Source organism: Benincasa hispida, chromosome 8, assembly GCF_009727055.1.
Source record: "Benincasa hispida cultivar B227 chromosome 8, ASM972705v1, whole genome shotgun sequence".
Lineage (NCBI taxonomy): Eukaryota > Viridiplantae > Streptophyta > Magnoliopsida > Cucurbitales > Cucurbitaceae > Benincasa > Benincasa hispida.
Window position 1 is genome coordinate 16,947,483 of NC_052356.1, and position 14,796 is coordinate 16,962,278.

At 27.0% G+C, this 14,796-nt stretch overlaps 1 pseudogene; it reads left to right on the plus strand.

Annotated features, from left to right (window-relative positions):
- The first annotated feature begins 253 nt into the window (after positions 1-253).
- Positions 254-12,532, plus strand: LOC120083753 (annotated as a pseudogene).
- The last annotated feature ends 2,264 nt before the right edge of the window (positions 12,533-14,796 follow it).

Genomic DNA, 14,796 nt, shown 5'->3' on the forward strand with positions numbered 1-14,796 from the left:
GATATTTGGTAACCCCTCCTAATTTCCACCTATTCCACTTCCCAACTCCCAAATACAACTATGTGTAATGCTCATGCAATGCAACAAAGTTATCGAAATTTCCAGAAATTTCCTTCTTCAATAATATTTTCTTTTTATTTTTTCTTCACACTAAAAACCATTCATGAGATTTTATTTCCTCTTTCTCTCTCCTCTTTAATTTTCACCTGAAGATTAATTCCTCCTTCGCCGGAGCACCGCCGTGGTTGGTGTCATGGGTTTGAATGAGCCGTGGTAATTGGGGATTTGGAGATCGATGGAGGTGGCGAGACGGCGGCCGTGAGGTTTGGGTTGGTTAGAGATTTGTGGGAAATTTGGTGAAAGTGGTTTGTGTACGAAGCTCGCCGTGCTTTTTCCGGCCATCCCTTTGGCTGTGGCGGCGGATTTTAGCTTTGGAAGAGTAAGCCATTTGTATTTTTCAATTGTAGAATTCAACTTTTTTCTAAATTAATTTTTTCCATTAAGATATTATTTTGGTTCATGATCTTTTATTTTATTTTGAATGATCACCAGAGGGAAATAAAGTGTTTTCTTTAAAAAAAATAATTTTTATTAAAAAATGGTTAAAAATTATTTAAATTATATTTTTAGATGATCTTTTATTTTATTTGAATGATCACGAGAGGGGAAATAAAGTGTTTTCTTTTTAAAAAAATAATTTTTATTAAAAAATGGATAAAAATTATTTAAATTATATTTTTAGATTATTTTAAAAATTATTTTGTTGTGATTGTGAAATCTTTCAAAATTTTCTAAAATAATTATTTTCAAAATTAAATAAAAAATTGAACCAAACACACCCCACACAGTTTTGATAAATTTTTAATTTAGTGGATCGTAAATTTATAATTTTATAAGGAACTAAAATGGAAATATTTGAAAGTATTTACAATATCATAACAAAATACAATGTATGAAAACCAAAATAATCTTTTAACAAAAAAAATAAAAATAATAAATTCTCGATGAAAAAAAAATCGCACATTGTTTTTTTTTTTTTTTTCATCATCATCATTTTGCTTAAAATACAAGTTTTGGTTATGAGATTTGTATCTTTTCTAATCTTTGAGTATTAGAAAATGTTTAGTAGATTCTTGAAGTCGGGTGCGGTAACTATATTTTTTTTTTTTCTATTTTAATATTAAAACATATTTTCTCTCCATTGTTTACCAAGATCATATCTTTATTCGATACAAGAGTTTGAATTCTTAGTCAAATTATTAAAAAAAATTAAAAATCATTTTTTATAGTTTTAAAAAATTTGACTTGATGAAAAATATTGGTAAAAAAAAGTAGATAACAAAAATAAAGAAATTTAGAAGTGGAAGAGTATTTATAGACTTAATTTCAAAAAAAAAAAAAAAAATCAAACGATACCAAACGGAGCCGAAATCATCAAATTTTTTGTCTAATAAATCCTAACAATTTTGAAATTCTTAAAAATAATTGATATATTAGATTAAATTTAAAAATTATGCGAGTGGAATACCTAAATTTTCAATTTTTTTTTGTCTAATAAAATGTTGAATTTAAAAAAATACTAAAATTGAAAGTCTGAAACCCGTTTAATAATCATTTAATTTTTTGTTTTTGATTTTTGAAAATAAAGTCTATTTTCTCGCAATTTCTTACAATGATTGGTATCTTTTTTAGGTTAAGAGAGTTGATTCTTAGTAAATTTTGAAAACAAAAACAAGTTTTTAAAAAACTACTTTTTTTAATTTTAAATTTTAATTTTATTTTTTAAAACATTAGTAAAAAATGTAGATAATAAAATAAGAAATCTGAGGTAGAAAGAGTACTTATAAACTTGATTTTTAAAAGAAAAACTAAATGGTTAATAAATGGGTACAAAGATGAATTACTAAGTTTTTAGTTTAATCATATTTGTTTTAAAATGAAAAAAAAAAATGCTAAATTATATATAAAAAATACCCTTCGTGTTAAACTTTCAAAACTTTCGAAAATGCTCTAAAACTTTCAAAAAAAAAAAAAAAAAAAAAACTTTAAAGTAAAAATTCAAAAAATATAAACAGAAGTTAATATCCTCTTACTTATCTATTTTTTTTCTCACATCTCATATTTGATACCCTCCTACTTTTTCATTAATTGTTTGGTATTCATTTATCTAATTTTATTTTTTTAATAAAACTACACACTTCAGTTAATATATAGACTATAACAAAACAGGGAATAATGGAAGCACCATAGAAGATCTTTAGAACTTAAATGTTTTAGCAAGGTTGTAAGTTAGTAGTTAACTGTGCGTTAATAGTCAAATAAAGTTCAATGACATTTTTGAAACAAAACACTAATAATTTCTATCGAAAACTAACTGTAAGGATATTTTTTAATTTTTTTTAAAAGTTTAAGAATATTTTTTTAAACTTTTGAGAATTCCCAGATCTTTTTGACACAAATATAAAGTTTAACAACATTTTTTATAATTCTTTTTATTAAAAAAAAAAAAAAGATGGGAACTATTTGGGCTCACTTTTTATTTCACATTTTGAATTTTTAAAAGTAAATGTTTTACATAAAACAAATATCTAATTAGATAATTATGATTGTGATGTTGCATTACATTTTTTATATTTATTATAAATTTTACAAGTAAAATTGATAGAATGATATATATATATTTTTTAAAAAATATATCTATATATGCTTTTGAAAAAGTTGGAAAACGTGAAAGAAACACACTTTTGTTATCTTCAAGTTTTATTTATAATTATGGAAACATTTCTTAAATGTGAAGAGATAAACAACTCAATTAATTAAGAGGTATGGTCTTGACCGAGAAATTATAGATTTAGATCTCTCATATATGCGTTCAATTTTTTTTTTTTTTTTAAATGATAACCATAAATAGTTATGCTTGTTGTTGTAGTTTATAAAAAGTCAAAATTATTTACTTTAACTATTGTAGTCTATATATTTTTAAATATCAATACATGTCACTAACCAGATAGAAAATTCACATTTAAGTGAAGAGGAAAATAATCCACATACGTCGTTTATCGTTTTTATTATTATTATAAATTCAAAGTTTTAGAATTTGATAATTTAGATAATAGATGTTTGAACCATGGATTACTAATTTGGTAGGTAATATTATTTTGTTTTTCAAGAATGTTTAAATTTGTTTTTTTTTTTCCCTCAATTTTTGATAGAACATTAAACATTTAAATAATATTTTAAATATATTATTTAATGGAGTTTGACTTAAGTTAATGGTGATTTGTGCCACGTAGACATGGATATTTGGTTTGAGCTTACTTGGACTGGCCCCACTTGCAGAACGTGTCAGTTTTCTAACTGAGTAAGGACGACGCTAATTACCTTTCTAGCTTGCCTTTTTAAATTACTCTTGCAACAATAAATATATTAATAAATATGGATAAATGTTTTCTTCTTTGATATCTTAATTTATATATTTTTTTCTCATTTTAACCTTTATATTTTTAAAACATTTGTTTTAGTTCTATATATATTCGATATTTAGGAGTTATCTCTTTCTTTTTTAGTTTTTCTCTCGTGGTCAACGTACTAAAAAGTTCACTATGTTGTTCGTTATGCTACTAGTTTTTTTAAGATTCATTGGTTTTTTTTTCTCTTAAATTAATTTCAAATAACTGATATTAAGATTTATTGCAAGTAGTAGTCCAAAAATTAAATTCAAATACTTTAAATTATAAGAACTAAATGAAAACGAAAATTCAAATTATACAAACAAAAATAATAATTTAACCAAATGAATTAAAAGTTGTCATTGTATGGATTTCTTTTCTTCTAATTTCCTTTCCTTCCTCTTCCTTTGCTCAAAAATCTCAGGCAGATTGCATGCTTCACAGGGCCCACAGGTACTCAAAATTTCTATTGTCCATTTACGAGATTGTTTATTTTAAATAATAAAATTACTGAAAATATTTACAAATAAAAAAAAATATTATAGTTTATCTACGATAGACTACTATCAATGTCTATCGTGACAAATATATATACAAATAGTAATCTATAGCAGTCTATCAATAGATAGTGAAATTTTGTTATATTTGTAAATATTTTAGTTCATTTTCTTATATTTGAAAACATCTTTTTTTCTAGTTTATGGGATGAAGGCTATAATTTTTTTCAAAAATTTTGAAGGCTATATTTACTTTTAAAATTTCATATAGGCTATATTTACTCTTAAAATTTCATATTTTAATTAGATCACTAATTTAATCCAGAAACTACCTAGATTTAATTTCAAAAGTCTAAGAAGTTTCAACTTGTTGAATTTTGAACTATAATTCTACATAAGTTTGTATGGCACGATCTGATGATAGACCTATTGAACAAATATGATATGATTTAGTATAATGATGTTGGAAATTTTTACTTAGATATAAATAAAATGCGGAAACCAAATTATATCTAAACATTCTCACTCCACATATTAGAGTAAAAAAGACTAACAATTATATCGTTACCAAATAATAAAGAAAAGGAAAAAAAAAAAAGAGAACAACACCGAATATATACTGGTCCACCCAAAGTTCAGGACTACATCGAGTCTTCTCTCTTCTAAATAATACCAAAAGCCAATAATTTAAAATAAATAATAAGAAAAACACAAAATAAATCAAGCTGCAACGAACTGAAGGAAAAAAAATCTTCAAAAGGCCGCACAAAGTCTTCTGCCGCAAGTGTCCTCCAAAATTGCCGCTCGACCCTTTTTTGTTCCGGCCGCCGTTTTTTTTCCGGCCTGTCGTTCAAACTTTGCACACACACACACACGTGCGTGTTGCAAGCCTAAATGAAAATAAAATGGGCCAAGCCCAATCTTTAATTCACCAATTGAAATTCCCTTCCGTTTTGACCAAGTCAAAATTGCACTTATGTATATAAATTTTCATAATGTGTGTCCATGGAATTTTGTCTTTATAATTTCAACATTCTCACAATTGGAGATAAAATGACAATCTTACTTCCCACTATAATGAAACTCATCATCTTGACAAACTCCAAGACCTAAATCCCACTACAAATGTTATCTCTGATCTTCTTGGCAAACTCCACATTTCAACATAAAAGCAGTAAAATCAACAAAATAATAAAACAAGAAACCACCAGAAAAATAATTATAGCTCATCTGTTCTTGCCTCGAGGTATAGGCAAGCTATGTGGAACTGTCCCCTAGACATAAAGAATAGTCACGTACTCCCACTTCAACTAAGTGGTACCAACTGACATCTTCTTCAGCCTTAAACACTTGTTCTTGAAGAAGATACATTCTATAAATGGTTTGGCTCCTTCTTTCAAACCTGCTACCAAGCTAGAGACTTTATCTTCGATCTTAGTAACTACTTTGATCTTCTACTTTGATGCCCTTATTCGTTTCGCAACTTCATCAATTTATTTGACTGTTTGATAATTGGGGGTTCGTGATAGCCATTAACTTTCTCTCTCAAACTTTCCAATTGCTTTTGAACTGATGAACCTTGCTTTGACTGATGAACACTGGCTATTATTGCTGTTGGCTAAACTGTACCTCTACACCTACCATCTATAACTTTAACTGACATCCAACGTCTCTCTAATCCTTTAACAACACTAAATCAATAACTGTATATTGTAGAATTTATGTGGCCAACTGCCACTACTTGGGATTCTAACTTGAGTTTACATTGGTGACTGCCAAACTCACAACGCTGTAAACCTTATCATCCAACTTGCCAAAAGAGATGAGATTTATTTTCATCCTAGGCACAAAACTAATATCTCGTAGTACTAACTTTTCTTCACACTCCATCTTCAGATTAATATTCCCACCAACAATTTTAGAAACTCTACCATTCCCCATCTTCACTAGACCGCGATGTCTTGATGTGAAAGATGTGAATAGACTTCCATCTGAAGCCATATGTACAGAAGCTGCACTATCAATTGTCCATTCATATGAGTGGCTACTATTTGTGTGTTACTCTCAACACAAGCATAGACATCACTAATTAATTCTTTATCAGTTTCAACTAGATTTATCATTACTTCTTCCGTTTCAACCCGATTTACCTCCTGTTTTCTTTTCCAATCCTCTTCCAATTTCATGCATTGATTTTTTAAGTGACCTTTCTTGTGATATTAAAAGCATTCTATCTCCTTATTCTTATTCTTCCACTTTTTATGACTGCTACTTGACCCATCATTTTCAGAGTCTATTATACATTTACCTTTAGTCACTACTAAACCTGAACATACAACAGATTCTTTGCTACTGTCTTTCCTATGAATTTCTTCAAATATAGCTAAATCACAAATCTCTAAAAACTTTAAAATATTATCCCTAATTGAATAAGATATTGCAATTTTCATGGTCTCCCAACTATCAGGTAAATATAATAACTAAACAATATACATCTCATCGGTAAATTCTATCTTAACAGATTTTAACTGATTAGTTAAAGCGAGCCTCATTAATATAGGAATTAACATAAGTATCCTCAGTCATTTGCATGCTGAAATACTTTGTAAGAAGATAAGTCTTACTATTGGTATATGGTTTCTCATATCTATTTGTAAGCACTTCCACCAACTTCACTGCATTAATCTTGTTGGCTACAAAACTACCAATGTTCAATGGCAAACACATCTTGATGATTGCAACTGCTTCTTCATTGAGGTTCTCCCAATTTTCATCCGATATCCCTTTCGGTCTCTCATTCAATGTCTTATGCAACTTTTTATAAGTTCAAAAATCCTTAATTTGCATCTTCCAATGTCCGAAATTTTTCCATCAAATTTCATGATTCCCTCGAAACCTCTTGGTTCTGATAATCCCACGACTCTTGAAATAAAAAAAAAAAAAATTTTGATGCCATCGGTTGGAAATTTATATTTAGATATAAATAAAATACGGAAACTAAATTATATATAAAAATTCTCACTTCCACAAATTAAAGATTAACAAATATAAAATTACCAAATAATAAAGAGAATAGAAAAAATAGTACGACACCGAAAATATATTGGTTCATCCCAATTTTGGGACTACATCTAATCATCTGCCACCTCACACGCACATATATATGTGTTGAAAACCTAAATGAACATAAATTGATGTTATTGTCTATAAAAACATGTTTTTAATTGTCTATTTTGTTTTTCTATGTCAAAGTAACATGTCATGTCATTACAATACTAAGTCACAAGAAAAGTTTCATGCACACAACCACCAAAATCTAGAGATGATTAGGTATTTTTCAAAAAAGTTTTTAATATATCACTAACTTCTTCTAACAATTTGACACTTCTCATTCCCACGAAACTATTCTTAAATGTTTGCTCTATGACATATGAAAGATATTATTGTGGTACTAGGAATTTTTTTTTTTTTTTTTTGGTTATTTGATTAAATGTTTAATTTGAATGGCAGTTGGTGGGCTAGTGAATGCAACATGTGGGAATGCAACAGAGTTGATAATAGCAATTTTTGCTTTGCATCAAAACAAAATCCATGTCTTGAAGTTTTCCCTTTTGGGTTCTGTTCTTTCCAATTTGCTTCTAGTTCTTGGCACCTCCCTTCTCTTTGGTGGCTTATCCAATCTCAACAAGCAACAAACTTTCAACCTAGTAAGCCAATACAAAAAACAAATATGATATGGTTTGTTAACGATTTCGTTTTTCTATACAAAGTTTTTAAAAACCAAGTCTCGGCTTATTTCTAGTTTTCGTTTTTGCAAATTATGGTTACTTGTTTCCTTGCAATAGTTTTTCCTTTTTTTTTTTTTAGAAAATTACATTTTGTTCTTGAATTTTCTCTCCCAAGTCACTTTGGCTCTTGAGTTTTTAAAACACATATTTTTCGTCTCTTAAGTTTATCGAAATAGGTTTAAAAGGGTGCCTCACTTATTTTCTAAAAAAGATAGTGTAGTTAACGATAAAAATAACAGAGGGACCTTTTAAACCTTTTCGAAAATTTTCAGAACTAAAAAAAAGTATGTTATAAAAACTCAGGAACTAAAATATATATATATATTCATATTTGAAGCGTCTCATATGTTTTAAAAATATACATGGAAATCTAGGTCAAATTTCAAAATTATGATCAAATTTTTGTAAATAACTAATATTTTTAGTTTTCAAAATATGACTAATGTAAGTATTTTCTAGCACTAAGTGTAATATTTTCACGCTTAATTTTTAAAATTCAAAAACAAAAAATAAAATAGTGTTTAAGCATGTTTTTTTTTTATAACCATACAATGAAACTAATAAGTGAAATTAGATTTTCAAAAACAAAAAACTAAATGACTATCACAGAGAGTTTAAGTTTTAAAATTTTTTACCGATAATGACTTCGTTCAAAAAACAAACGAAAACAAGAAACAGAATGTTGATTTGCAATCGTTTTTTTTTCTCCATTTAACAGAAAGTGGCTAATGTGAGCTCTGTGTTGTTGCTGCTGGGATTGCTATGCCAAATGTTGCCATTGATGTTCACATTTGCATCACCAAAAATCTCAACAGACATTTCTCTACTTCAATTATCAAGAACTTGCAGCCTTCTAATGCTCACAGCATACATTGCTTATGTCTTCTTCCAGTTGAAAACCCATCACCAATTTTTCGGTCTACCACAGGTGACGTCGAGATCGTAATTAACACTAAGAGTACTTTTTCACTATATTATAAATTACTGATTAAATTGTAAATTTAGTTTCAATGATTTCGTTTAGTAGTATGATTTATAATTAAAATTTAGTCCTTTGATAGAATCTCATAATAGTTCTATTATAAATTTTTATTAAACGAGACTAAATCCTCACTTTTAGAATTATAGGGACTAAATTCTAATTTTTTCGAAATAAAAATGTGCAATTTAACTATATTTTGGTTACATGGTTGGTTCTGTTGTAAGGTAGCTTTTATTTTTTTCCTAGTAATTAAAGTATTTAGTTTTTGTTATTAAAAAAATAAAGCCTCGTTTGGTAATTTTTGAAAATTAAGCCTATGAAAACTACTTCTACTTTCAAATTTCTTCTTTTATTATCTACTTTTCACTAATGATTTAAAAAATCAAACCAAATTTGGAGGACTAAAAAAAGTAAATTTCAAAAAGTTTTTGTTTTTGGAATTTGGCTAAGAATTCAACTATTATAGTTGAAAGATTCAAATTATCGTAAGAAATATGGATGAAATAGACTTAATTTTTTAAAATAAAAACCAAAATCTAAATGGTTACCAAATGGGGCATAAAGTATTAGTTAACATAAATCGATTAGAACTAAGAATTTTTCTCCATAATTAATAAAGTTTAACAATAAATCTTTGTAATAAACAGGAGGAAGAGGATGAAGAAGAAAGGGCAGTAGTTGGATTTTGGAGCTCATTGGCTTGGTTGGTTGGTATGACCATAGTCATAGCTATTTTATCACAATACATTGTGGCAACAATTGAGGTACATCAACTTTTCCTTCCTTTTCTTTTATTTTTATTTTTTATCTTGAGTTCCTTCAAATTTATTATTGTTGAGGTCTTGTTTGGTTATTTTATTTATTTATTTATTTTTTAAATTGAGCCTATATCATTCACATTTCTTATCATGATTTGCATCTTTGTTAACTACAATAGTTGAATTTTTAGCAACTTCCAAAAACAAAAACAATTTTTTGATTTTTAAACAATTAGTGAACAGTAGGTAAAGGAAGAAATTTAGAGATATAAGTAGTGTCTGTAAGCTTAATTTTTAAAAATAAAAAATAAAATAGTTATCAAACAGATCTAAATACCATCATTAAAAATATAGAATATTTAGGAAAATATTTTGATAAACAATTTCAATTAAACATATTTTTGTTTTGAATAAAATACTAATTAGCCACGGACAAGAATGTCTCTTAACCGACTATCATTATGTTTAATTTTGACCATTATTAAAAGGGAGAGAAAGAAGAGAAAATGTCAATTGTTACTTCGGATTCTATTATATTTTAGTCATTGTAATTTTAGCTATGCTCTCAGTAAATCATAAATTTAGTTATTCTGATTTAATTTTTATTGAAATAAATTAAATAATAATAATAAGTTTTATGTAAGTAAAGAGACTATATGAAATAGAGATGAGCATCGATCTGTCGGAGTCAGTTTTCTGACCAAACCGTCACCAAACCAACTATGATCAGTTTAGTAAATGTTCAAATCGATCTCGACTGTGGTGGTCGGTCAGTTTGGTTATTTTATTCTTTGAAATTTTCTTTTGAAAATTTTCCAAACTAATACCAAGCGACCGACCAGTTTTTCGGTCTATCATGCCCACCCCTAATGAATATATTTTTAAAAACTTATCTTTTTTGGAATAAACTAACAACAAAAAATGGAAAGAAACTTAAAGTATAAGGACCAAAATGATATTTTATTAAAAATAAAATAATTGTCAATTTTCATATATTATTTTTTAAAAAAGATGCGTAATATGTATTTACATTTTAAAATCGGATAAATTGTAAAAATCACCCTTAAAATATAATGGTACTCACAATTATACCTTCAAATTTTCAATTGTAACAATTAAGCTCTCAAACTTAAGCATTAGAAATTAGATCTTCAAAATTTAAAACAGTTGTAGAAATTTGACCTTGATAAAAATTGTGAACACTCAAATTTAAACAATTTTTACAATTATATGAGTTAGGTATGGTTCAATTTTATCGCGTAGATAAGTTTAATAGGTCAATTTCTAATGTTTGGAAGTATATAATTACAACATTAATGTTTGGAGGTATATAATTACAACTATCAATAATATATTTAGGATGGTTTTTGCAATGGATTAGGAATTTTTTTGTCTTAACACATTATAAATTTTGACCATAGGATGCATCAAAATCATGGGGAATTTCAGTGAGGTTTGTAAGCATAATTTTGCTACCAATTATGGGCAATGCAGCAGAACATGCTGGATCAATTATTTTTGCTGTCAAGAACAAATTGGTATTTATATTTACATTATATACCCCCCAAAAATAAAAACTTACAACAAAAAATTTATCTATATTTTTTAAAATTTTCCTTTTGCTTCTTGTGTAGGATATAACATTAGGGATAGCCTTGGGATCTGCAGCCCAAATTTCCCTATTTGTGGTAATTATACTAGTCCTTAATTGCAAACTTAAAAAATCATGATTTTAATCACCATACTTTGTAAAATTGTATAGTATAATCCCATAGTTTAATAAACGTATTAATTTTAACACCTAATGTTGAAGTAAAGATGTTACGTCTATTTCATACGAAGAGCTAAGAGACCAATTTTGGTGATCTCTTACCATATTCCTAAGTTAGCGATAGTTGTTTCGTACAATGTCATTTTTGTTAAATGTAGATAATGACAATGACAGAGTACACATTATCATCAACATTATAATTTTTAACCTAAGATTTGAAATTAAGTAAATTACTTGAAGAAGAAAGCAAAAAAGATTAATGTTACCATTAATTTTCTAATTGTTTTGTTGATGGTAATTTCCAAAGGTGCCCTTGAGTGTGAATGTTGGATGGTGCATGGGCATCAAAATGGATCTTGATTTTGGTATCCTTGAAACAACTTCTCTTGCCTTCACCATCATCTTGACCATCTTCACTTTACAGGTATTGTATTTTTCACATTATTACTCCTTAAAATTAAGTTCATTATGATCCTTTTATGCTTTTCATATTCATTTCATTTTAGTTCGATTACTTTCAAATGCGGTTAAAATTTAGTTTATTGTATTTTTATATAGTTTTGCAGCATAATAATAATAATTCAATTGAAGGTCGACATATAAGGTCGTATTTCCAAAATTTATTAGAAGAAAGGTTGATATGAACTTTTTTTTTTTTAAAAAAAAATTAACCATCGACCTAGTAGTTAGAGACCAATTTTAATATTTATAGAAAATTATAAGATTAAAATATAACAAAATGATATTTAAACCAAGTTGTAATATCAGTGATTACACTTACATTTTTAAACAGAAAAGGAAGTCTCAATTGGTTAACTATTTTAATTTTTGAAAAATTTTCACATATAAAAAAAATGTCAAATTATTTACAGAAAGAAAACACTGATAGACTTTTATCAGTATCTATCACATAGTATCAATGATAGACTTCTATCAGTTTCTATCATTAATAAACATTGATAGACTTCTATCTACCTCTATCAGCATCTATCAAAGAAGACTAAATTTTGTTATTTTGTATAAATAGTTTATCTTATTTTTTTATTTTTGAAAATTTCTCTTAATTCTTGTTGTATTCTATTGTTTCAACTTAAATTTATAAATATACTAATTTTGTTTTATAAAACTAAGTCAAAATTTGAGAGGAAAAAAAAAAAAAAAAAGTAGTTTTGACATAAGTCTCACCATCTTTTCTTTTTTGGCCAGGATGGATGTTCACATTACATGAAAGGAATGGTACTTGTCCTATGTTATGTAGCAATTTCTTCCTGTTTTTTCTGTTCATAAACTATTAAGTGATAAGAGAGATGTTTTAGCCAAGTTATTTGTGTGAGTTTTTCTTGGTGATATTTTGTTACATTCTCATCAAAAAAAAAAAAAAAAAAGAAAAAACTTGTATGTATGTCCTCTCCTTATCTTATTTTTACCTTATTTATCTTATTTATCTATCTATATATACTCATCATCAAGAAAATAAATAAAATACAAACATATTTGTGGTTCCTAATAAATAATTAGGAAAAGATCATGATTTTTTTTACCTTTATATATTTAATTTAGTGACTCAATTTAAATTTTTAGTCCCCATTTTGTAATCATTTGATTTTTTTGTTTTTATTTTTTATTTTTTTAAATTAAGACTAATTCATCCACATTTCTTACAACGATTTGTATCTTTCTTAAGTATAATGGTTGAATTCTTAGCCAAATTCTAAAAACAAAAACATTTTGAAAACTATTTTTTTAGTTTTCAAAATTTAACTTTGTTTTTTAAACCATTGGTGAAAAGTAGAAATTTGGAGGTGGAAGTAATGTCCACAAATTTAATTTTTAAAACAAAAACAAAAAATAAAATGGTTACAAAACGGGATCTTATTTTTTTTTCATTTCATCCATTTGAGTTTTGATTTTTTATAAGGAAAGATATTAAACATCACTAAACACTAGTAAAGAGATACTCAAGGATAGTTAAAAGGAGTGTGAATGAAACTCTCTCATCCAAGATCTTTTTCGCAAAGGTGTGTGCTAGAACATTGGTAACATCTAAACATGAGAGAAAAAGATATCTCCTAAAGCATGTGTCGATTGAAACTTCAGTAAGATCAATGTCGTTCCAATTAATTAGCTTTAACCCACTTTCAGAGAGACAGAATCGATTAGAATTGGTCTCAAATTGATGCCGCAACAAACCCATCACATATTGCTTGAACCTCAAGAACTTTGACCTCCCTACAACTAGAAATGTGTCTCAAAACTTTGACCTCCCTACAAAGTCTGTTTTAACACTCTCACAGACAAATTAACCAATCAATAAACCATACAAAATTCAACAAAACCTTCAAAACCATATCATAGTTTTCTAAGAAACCAACTAATAAAATGATACAAAATTTAATCAACAAATCTTTTAAAATCATGCCACATAAATGCCTAAAGCTCAATCTTGTCACGTAAAAACAGTCTCATGTCGGTGTCACATAGGGTTAAATTTTATAAAATTAAACTATAAGTCTAGTTCTTAAATTTTCAAGTGTATTTAAGGTCCTTAAAATTTATAAAGTTTTTAATAAATACATAATTTGATGTTTAATAAATTAGTGAACTAAAGCAAATGTTAAATAGGTCATTAGTGACTTATTAGACATAAAAGGTAGAGTTGAAAGACTTATTGTTAGATATTTTTTTAGAGTTTACGAATTTAATTCTCACAAGTACAAAAGTTTGAGAATTAAAATTGTAATTTAACCTATAGATAAAATATAATAATTTTTTGTTAAGTGGAAATAGTGGTGGAGGTTGTGAGATAATGTACATGTGCTAGTTGACTAGCCTTATTGCATTCCTAGCCATATTCAAGTTTTGATTCAATAATTTTTTTTTAAAACAATGGTGTAAGAGATGCCTTCTCTTCTTTTCAAAAAATTCTCTCATTTTCAAATCTCCTTTGCTTGCTTTACTTGTCATATAATTTGACTTTGATTGACAATAATGGAAGGCTTAGAACTCATTTTATCTAGTGTTTCATTATAATTCTTCCTTTTATTTGTCTAACAAGTTGATGACAAAAATATTTGTCTAAATTTTTTTTTATTGCTGTGTTTCTCCATTGTTTTTATTAGGTCAAGTCATAATTAAACTTTGATCATAATGTGTTTACTCAGTCCTTCAATTTTAAAATTCAACTTTGATACCAACATCACAATAATCTTTAGAAAAAAAAATTGGCTTTGTTAAGACAATGTGGCAGATAATTGGATAGCCAACAAAAAAAATCAAATTTTAAGGGAGGAAAGCTAAAAAATCTAGATTTAGTTGATAATTTATGATTATTACTTTCTAAAACATTATATCGCTTGAGGGGATGAGTTTAAATGTCACAAAATAGGATGTTTAAAGTTCTTGATTTTCTTTGGATTAATTTTGACATTATAATAATCCAAATAAAGCAAAACAAAATGAAAACATTTAGAAAGGACACTTGAAAAAAAGGCAAAACAAATTATATTAATTAGACTCATAGCTCACATATTTGTTGTTTGTAAAAATGACGA